The sequence below is a fragment of the Mastomys coucha genome, unplaced genomic scaffold, assembly GCF_008632895.1.
Source record: "Mastomys coucha isolate ucsf_1 unplaced genomic scaffold, UCSF_Mcou_1 pScaffold19, whole genome shotgun sequence".
Lineage (NCBI taxonomy): Eukaryota > Metazoa > Chordata > Mammalia > Rodentia > Muridae > Mastomys > Mastomys coucha.
The window spans coordinates 22,761,388-22,769,466 of NW_022196901.1; the positions used below are offsets into that span (position 1 = coordinate 22,761,388).

Consider the following 8,079-nt stretch of genomic DNA (forward strand, 5'->3'; position numbering starts at 1 on the left):
CCTAAAGCAATCGACACTGGCTATTTCCTAGCTCACTACAAAATCAGCACCCCAGCTTTCAGGACTCAGGCACCTAAGGACAATTGCCTCTCTGCGTCATCGCACTCCATGTAGCAATCGCGACGAAAACACACAGGCTCTCACTTTCTTCCTTCTTCACATCAAAGCACCCCTGTAACCCGGCTACCCTGCCTTCTGAGTAAAGTGCCTCCCCAGCTGCCCACGCTCCTGGCAACCAAGCCTTGAACTCCACAGCCTTGGATTCAACCACTCTCGGCTTTCTCGCGTACATTCCAACCCTCTGAATGCACACGCTTTTTAAAAATGTTTTTAATGTAGTAAATGGGCAGCTAAATGAATTGCGATTTGTAATTTTTATGGTTAATTTGAAATCGTGCGCTTGTTGGCGAGTCCTGTTAGTTGATGACAAAACGGAGTGAAACTGTTGCCCTTGTCGAGACTCTAACAAGCATTTGCTGTTAAATTACAGCTGGCCAGAACAAAAGAAGCCGTACTTCTTGGCCCAGCGACCTGGAGACCAGAGGAAAAAATCCCATAGCCCAACTCAATTCTTGCCACGATGCCCATCCACCCCGAATTGGAAAGGCCTACTCGGGCACCGTAGTCCAGCTTGTGGAAGGTCCCTGGTGCTTTGCCTCAAAGGGGTGCAGAGCTTTTCCGATGGATGCGGAGACGGAGGGCAAGCCTCGCTGTCCTTTTCCAGTCCTTCCTTTGGGAAGCCATCTGGGAGTGAGATGTCATTCCTGGACCCCAGCTTCCCGCTAGCCAAGGTGACCCTCGTGGCGGATCCAGGCCGCGCAGGCGGGTTTGGGAGGATGGTGGGCACATCTTTGTATTCTCCAGATGAGCCTGTAAGCTGCGAAAGGAGCATCGGGCCCTTTCAGCTACCTGTGCAGGAAAAGACGGGTTCCCATACGCTAGGAGAGCAAGTGAGAGGCAGAGCGGGAGCGTGCGCCAGGGCGTGTTTGCCTGTTATCGCAGGCACAGGGTTTCTTGTCCCTAACGCCAGTGAGTTTGATCGAAATGAGACCTCAGGAAAGTGTGGAACCGGGAAGAGGGTGCTAGGCCGGAGGGACGAGGGACAGAATCTGGAGAAAACCGGGAAGGATGGACCAGAAGTCAACGCAGCGGCTCTGCTGGCTGCTCGGGGACTGCTATTTTGAAATGCGGCCACTGCCCCTCTGGGGCGCAGGATACCGGGGTCAAGTGTCACTTCCTCTGGCAGTCAATCTCCAATATTCCTTGTAATGTTTTTAAATGGACGAATTCATTACTTGGGGACGTGTGAATGGAGAGTGTTGGAGAGCAGGCTCAATCAATAGCGTCCACTGATGGTTCATTTTTCACAGCGGAGAGGGGACCGCGGCGCTGAAGGAAGACCTAATCAATATCCGCACCACGGGCTGGAAAAGGTCATTTAGGGAAGGTGGAAAAGTTCATGCTCGCGGTCGACGAAGCCTAATCGCCCCTTGGCTTTCCCTGCGACTCTCTCTACTGATGTCCTTCTAGCACACTGTCACCAAGAGCTGGCTGCTTAAGGTCAGGTCTAAACCCGCTGTCGCGACACGCCCACGCCCAGTGTTCACTCTACTCCCACGCAAACACAGGTGGATTCGGCCACACCTGAGCTTTTAGCAGTGTAGGGGAGAGTCATGCGAAAACACACACACACACACACACAAGTCCTCTTAGTGTCTGGGATGAGTGCACAGGTGGATAGGGTGATTGGGAAGATCGGCCAGCCAGCTCCGCTATTATTAACAGAAAAGGTCAAGTAAAATTAAAAGGGAAAATACCTCCAATATCCCTTGCTGTCTTGCCAACAGCCCCCTGGGTCTCCAGTAGGCAAGACTGGGCACATGAAAGGCTTGCCGGAAGCCCTCAAAGGGGGTTATTTCAAGCGGTACAGCAAATGCAATATCCAGAGAGGGCAGGCAGTCTTAGCTGGAAATCGAAAGCCAGTTTCCCTGATCCCTGATCAGAGAGATTTGAGAGAGAGAGAGAGAGAGAGAGAGAGAGACAGACAGACAGACAGACAGACAGACAGACAGACAGACAGAGACAGAGAGACGGAGACAGAGACAGAGAGACAGAGGGACAGAGAGAGAGAGAGAGAGAGAGAGAGACAGACAGACAGACAGACAAAGAGAGACAGAGACAGAGACAGAGAGACGGAGACAGAGAGAGACAGAGAGAGAGAGACAGAGAGACAGAGGGAGAGAGAGAGAGAGAGAGGGAGAGAGAGAGAGAGAGAGAGAGAGAGAGAGAGAGAGAGAGAGAGAGAGAATTTTGTCTAAAGATTAACGTGGCTGAAGACTGGACACATCCCTAAGTTTATTGGAAGGAAATTACTTACACTCCATCCCAGGCTACCTCAGCATCAGGAAGTTTCTCTCCTTTCCAATTTTGCTGCTTGGCCAAATGGAATGGTTGTTTGACCCACCAAAGCCTGTGTTGTTTCATATTACACACACACACACACACACACACACACACACACACAAGCATGCTATGCAGATACCCACAGTGTGTGGCCTTCTGGGGACTTGGAGAGCTATATGGGCCTATATGAGGAGCAGTGGGCACCATCTGAAAGGTGTGTTCAGCCAAAAGCACATCTCATGAGTGTGTCTCTGTGTGTGTGAATGTAAATCTGAAAGTGTGTAAGAGTGTGGGTGTGTGTATGGGCACGCACGAATGACGGTGGTACTTTCTATGCCTCTTCAAGGAACAGAAAACAGGTTTTCTTTTGGCCTGAATGAGAAAGCTACTCGAGATCTTTTCCGTCATTGTTAGCCCCAGCTAGCCCCACACTCCATCTTTGCTTCCTCTGAGACAGAGGGTAAGATGGAGAAGAGAGACTGCCGCTTTAGTCAAAACCCAACTATTGACTTGTTTGTTCTGGGTGTTGCCATCTTGCTTGGCCACCTTCTAGGTTGGCACTCCGTGTGGGGTGTGTTCAGATGTGCCCAAATCTGCAATATTCATGAGACAGGCTTGACTTCAGTAGCAGGCTTCACACTGTTCCGCTTTGCAGAAAGAGTTTCCTTTGGTGCCTGATCGGGTGGAGCATGCCAGAGATGTTACTCTCTGTGCTTGTGTTCTCCTCCTTAGGTGGAAATTGGTGGGGAAAAAAGATCAATTTGTTTGCTTTGAAAGGTTCATTTAGATATGTTAATAAGATAAAATAAAAATTGTTTGCAAATTAGACCTTAAACTCTCTCACAAAAATTCATCTTTTAAAGAATAACCATTAAGGGACCTCTGTTACCAATATTTTCTGTAGAGCATTCTTTTTACCTAAATTTGTTCTACTCAAGCTCCATGAATGGTATGTTCTTATTCAAGTGTAGTGTTTTTTTTATATTTATTTACACATATTGACATTTCTCCTGGGAGTTAAGTTTCCAGGCACAGTGTATCAGGACAAGAGGCAAATGCCCACTTTAGGGGCAGGTTCTTATAACAACAGTCCCCTTCCTAGGAGCCTCACTCAAGCAGAAAGAATCCGTTTCTGCTCGTTAACATTTTTTGAGCCAGAAAATTAAAAACAAATATTTAACTTCCCAATTTGGAATTCAGCTGGGCATTGATGGCTAAACTTTTGCAATGTATACTCAATGAACTAAAGACAATCTTTACTAGCCAAATAAAACACCATTCCCATAGTTCAAAAACAAGTTAGACCAAACCGAAGGATGGATAAAATTCTTGGAGAATGTCCACAGAGGAAGCTGGCATGTTTGAACTTAGCCAAGAGACAGCTTTGGCCACTGTTCGGTGCCAGGGCATTGACACAGCTATAAAGCTATATTTAGAACAGATAAATATTAAATAAACATGGGCATTAACAAACCTATTTATAGCTTTCATTTTCTTTTCTCTTCCAACGCAGCTTTTACAGCTTCTCCACAGCTCACCACAAACATGGTGGACTGACAAAGCTTCCTGAAAATGTTCTTTTATTCTGGGCTCTCCACCTGGCCACCGGTTTCCCCTGAGCAGGATGGCAGTTGGGAGCAGGAATTGAACCCACCAGAGTCCATCCATTGTTGTGGAGCTCCCGGTTCTGGTACTAAATTCTTGTCAATTCTCTTTCTTCTCCAGTATTTCTCCTATACTTTGTCAGCACACATTTAACATCTCTGATACTTTTCTCTCCAACAAAAATAAATCTGTAAAAATTATCTCTAGATAAATCTCTGGAGCCAGGCACTTGAGGTTCAAGACTGCTAAGGAGCAAGGACTGCAGGAAGTCCCATCAGTGAGCCTTGGCACTCCTGAATTTGGCTATCCACTGAGCAGCAGCTCTCAGCTTCTCATCCAGCTAGTTCCTGCAAATGCATCTTCAGCTGAGTCCAGAACCTGGATTTCCACTGAGCATTCAAATTTGGGGTCCTGTGTCATGGACTACTGAACTGGAAGCTGCTAGTACCCAGGCTGATAAAGGCACAAATGCAGTTGTCTTGTTAGCAGTATCTGTGAGTTGGGCATAGGAAAGCAGAGGCCTGAAGGAAAGGCAGGTTGGGAACTCTTACTTCCCAAAGGATTTACTGAGTAAAATCCTTGCCTTCCTCCCTCAGTCTCCCTGGTATAGAGCCAAAGGACTGTTCTCACAGTACCTATCTCTGTTCCTGCAGGTACACTCCTTGTCTCTCTTTTGGCCTCTAGGCTGACTCACATTTACCTTGGTCTTCTAGCTAAAATAGCAGTGCTAGTTATGGGGATAAAAAGCAAGAAGATTTCTCTAACTTTGACAAGGAGCACCACATATCCAGAGCCGAGCCAAGGTGTATCTGATCTAAGAACCACACAGTGTTATGGCTAGTTCCAAGCACTTGTCATCTTCTTCATAGATGGCTCTCCTTTCTGTTTTACCAAGGCATTAATTAGATCCATGTTCTCTAGCCTGCTCCCCCCTGCACACACACACACACACACACACACACACACACACACACACACACACCAAGTTCCAGACCAGTAAAGTAAGACAGGAAAGTTCAAGTTCAGATAAGAGGAGCAATCCATGCATGGGTTACCCTCTCCAGCTACTCAGGCCCAGCAGCTGCGAACACTTCTTTCTCCAGAGAGTCCATAGCTTAAAGGTCAGGAAGAGATAGAAAAGACCGGCCTTTTAAAAGCCTTCTGGAAACAAATAACTTTTAAATGAGTCTCTAATATGTAACCAGAATAGAGTTTAGACCAAAGAGGTCCTGGTCTCACCCTAACTCCTAGAAGATAACAGAGAGAACTCTGAGCCTTAGCAATAAAATAAATTATCGATTTGTTTTTAAAGAGGCACCCAACCATGAATTAGCAACCCACACCATTAAAACGTGTGATCAGCAAGATTTGGTTTTGCAGAACCCATTACTTCCTACACACATGCATGTCTATATTAAATATGGATAATAAAAAGAAATTAGAAAGAGAAACAAAAGATTTGGATCTCATTTTTTTTTGTCAGACTAATAAAATTTTACTAACACTTTTCTCCAATCACCCAGAGAAAGCCACAGAAATGCTCTGCCCAGGAATTCTGCAGCTTCTCTGCTACAGACTGCTGGGCAGCAAAAAGAAGAGACACAGGCAAAACCACACTCAGTTCAAACAAATCTGTGTCTCCGGCAACAAGGAGCCTCGGCTGTCTGGGATCTGACAGCCTTAAGACCCTGCCTGCTGCAGCTTCCCCAGGAATCTGACAGTCTTTGCAGGGGAGGGGAGGGGCGGGTGGGGGGAGACACCTATCTACATTTACAGAAAAAAAACACTATGAGTCTGAAGCCTAAAAGGGAATGCTCCCGGCCTCTCTCTTTTTCAGCAGTTCCCTAGAAGGGGAAACTTTAATCAGCCCACACTTTCTTCTGTGGAGCCGAGCTTTCCACAGACCCACATTCCAATCCCAACCAGAACAGCAAAAACATTCCATTTTAGAATAGGTTGTGTCCCTTTAGTTTTCAGCCTAGAGAAACCCTTCAGAAAGACACAGACAGACTTGATAGCTTCCAAATGCTTTCCGAAACGTCCTTGGCTACTCGGGGAGCTAGCTACAGCCCTCTGCCCCGAAAGTTAATTGCAAACTTAAACGATTATAAATTCTCTCTTGCCTCGCCCCAAAGACAGTGTGTTAATTTATAACACACACAAGAGCCTGATTAACAAACCCAGACTAAATTTACATGTGGCAGAAAGCAACAGACTTAATTTTAAAATAATAAGCGAAGCAGATTTTTGCCAATTCTCTCCCGAGGTTTGATGATCTATGATCCCTGCTCATAAGTTTTTAAATACCCCACTCTGCCTGGATATTTTTTAAAAATGAATCGATTTGTAGTCCTCGCTGCAGTTGCCTGTGGGGAAGGCGCCCGAGTTGGCAGACACCTCAGCAGCGGGAGTGGGGTGTCCTTCCATCAAAGAGACGCCAGGGGGCAAGAAGCGTTAACAAAGGCCTCGCTTGGCGCACTTCCTTTATCTACCCGTGCATGTCACACGTTACAGGGCGAGATGTCATTTTGCAAGGTTATAGTCTCCAATCCCACACAGCCTTCTGGCTCATCATTTACCTCTTGGGCACAAACAAACAGCCTCTTTAAATAAAACCAGAGAAGGGAAGCAGATACCTTTGTGCAATTAAAATCACAAAAGAAAGCCAGAGCGTACTGAACCTTACTGGTAATCCGACTTACCTTGCACAGACTTTGGCCTAATCCTATTTTCTCCTCGCACTACAAAGAGTCTGCAAGGTCAGGTTTTTTCTGTTCTTCCAGAGGTAGTTTACCTAGGCGGTTTGGCTGAGGGGTTATGACCCCCAAAGAGGAGAGAGGCTCGATGGGCTGCCTTCCTGCCTGCCGGGTCTGGAAGTCCCAGTGCAGAGGCTGCTGTGGGAGACAGAAAGCAAACGAAATCACTCAAGGGAAACTTGGCTGGAAACAAAACACATTCAATTTCCTGACGACCTCGCTTTCTCTACCGAATTATTTGCTTTTACAAAGGCGCATTAAACAAATTAAACACCACACCACCACCACCACCCACAAAAAGAGTTCTCTGGCTCAGAAAATCGCTTCGATTTAAAAGGGCGGGTATGGTGGTAATAATAATAAGAAATGAAAGAAAACAACATGTCAGGTCGTTGAAAGAAACTCTTTTTGACACCTCAAATCCTGGCAAATTTGTAGCGTCATCCTTCGTAGGCAGCTCAAACAATGGGAGCCTGTGCTAATGCCTGCGATGTGGGCATATTTTCACACCTTCTCCTTCTAAACCGCAGCCGCAGCCCCTTCCCCGCCCGGGACTGATCCGGGTTTCAGCCTGGCCCCTCGTTTCCAGATAAGTCTGGAAAAGGAGACTTGTTCTGAGGTGGGTGGAGTGAGGCGCACAGCGGGGAAGGAGCCAAATATTGCTACCTTTGTATTTTAGGGTTTTATTTCTTTGCTATACCCCCTCTCCTCTCACCTCCTCCCAGTATCGTTTCTCTTTGAAATGTCATGAACTTGGCGCTTTCAGAGCAAACCTCCGGGCTCAGGCCTGAGACAATGGGATTGTCAGAGGGCCAGCGCCAGCTTTTTCTGCGTGTTCACGGAGCGTTACGCCTTTATCCCACGAAATGACTCCGTGCGACCAGGTCAGACAAAAGCCAACCTCTGTCTTCCTCTCTGAGGGGACCTGGGCTGAGCCCGCGTTTAGTGGTGCTGCTCTGGGGAGGGGCTAAAGGCCGCAGAGCAGGGTCTCTGGCGCAGTAGCCTGGGCAGGGCAAGGCTGCCGGTTTGCCTTCTTTCACCCAGTCTCGGTGGACAATTGTTTGGGAGCTCTGAGGCTCCAGTGTCTCTCCTTTTAGGCCTGTGCACTTAGTCCATTCAAACGGGCAAAGGGTGCCCCGGAGCTGCTCTGCAGCCTCTGTCCCGAGATCCACTTCTCCAGCATCTGACCCTCTCCCCACCTCCGCAAGTCCTGGGTGTGTTGGGCACGGTGGGGTGGGTGAGCCATGGCGCTTGTGAGGACCACGAGCGCCACACACAGGAACCATGAGCTTGTCTGCGTATGCACCGGTGGTTT

At 47.5% G+C, this 8,079-nt stretch overlaps 2 long non-coding RNA genes across 2 annotated transcripts; one reads left to right on the forward strand and one right to left on the reverse strand.

Annotated features, from left to right (window-relative positions):
• Window positions 1–1,211: 1,211 nt before the first annotated feature.
• Window positions 1,212–5,459, forward strand: LOC116097586. The gene is made up of 3 exons (XR_004121475.1): window positions 1,212–1,560; window positions 3,917–4,093; window positions 4,216–5,459. It is a non-coding gene; the product is annotated as an uncharacterized LOC116097586 (long non-coding RNA).
• Window positions 2,338–7,345, reverse strand: LOC116097587. Its single transcript, XR_004121476.1, has 3 exons — window positions 7,180–7,345; window positions 6,711–6,902; window positions 2,338–3,130 (listed from the first exon to the last, which is right to left on the reverse strand). It is a non-coding gene; the product is annotated as an uncharacterized LOC116097587 (long non-coding RNA).
• Between the last annotated feature and the right edge of the window lie 734 nt (window positions 7,346–8,079).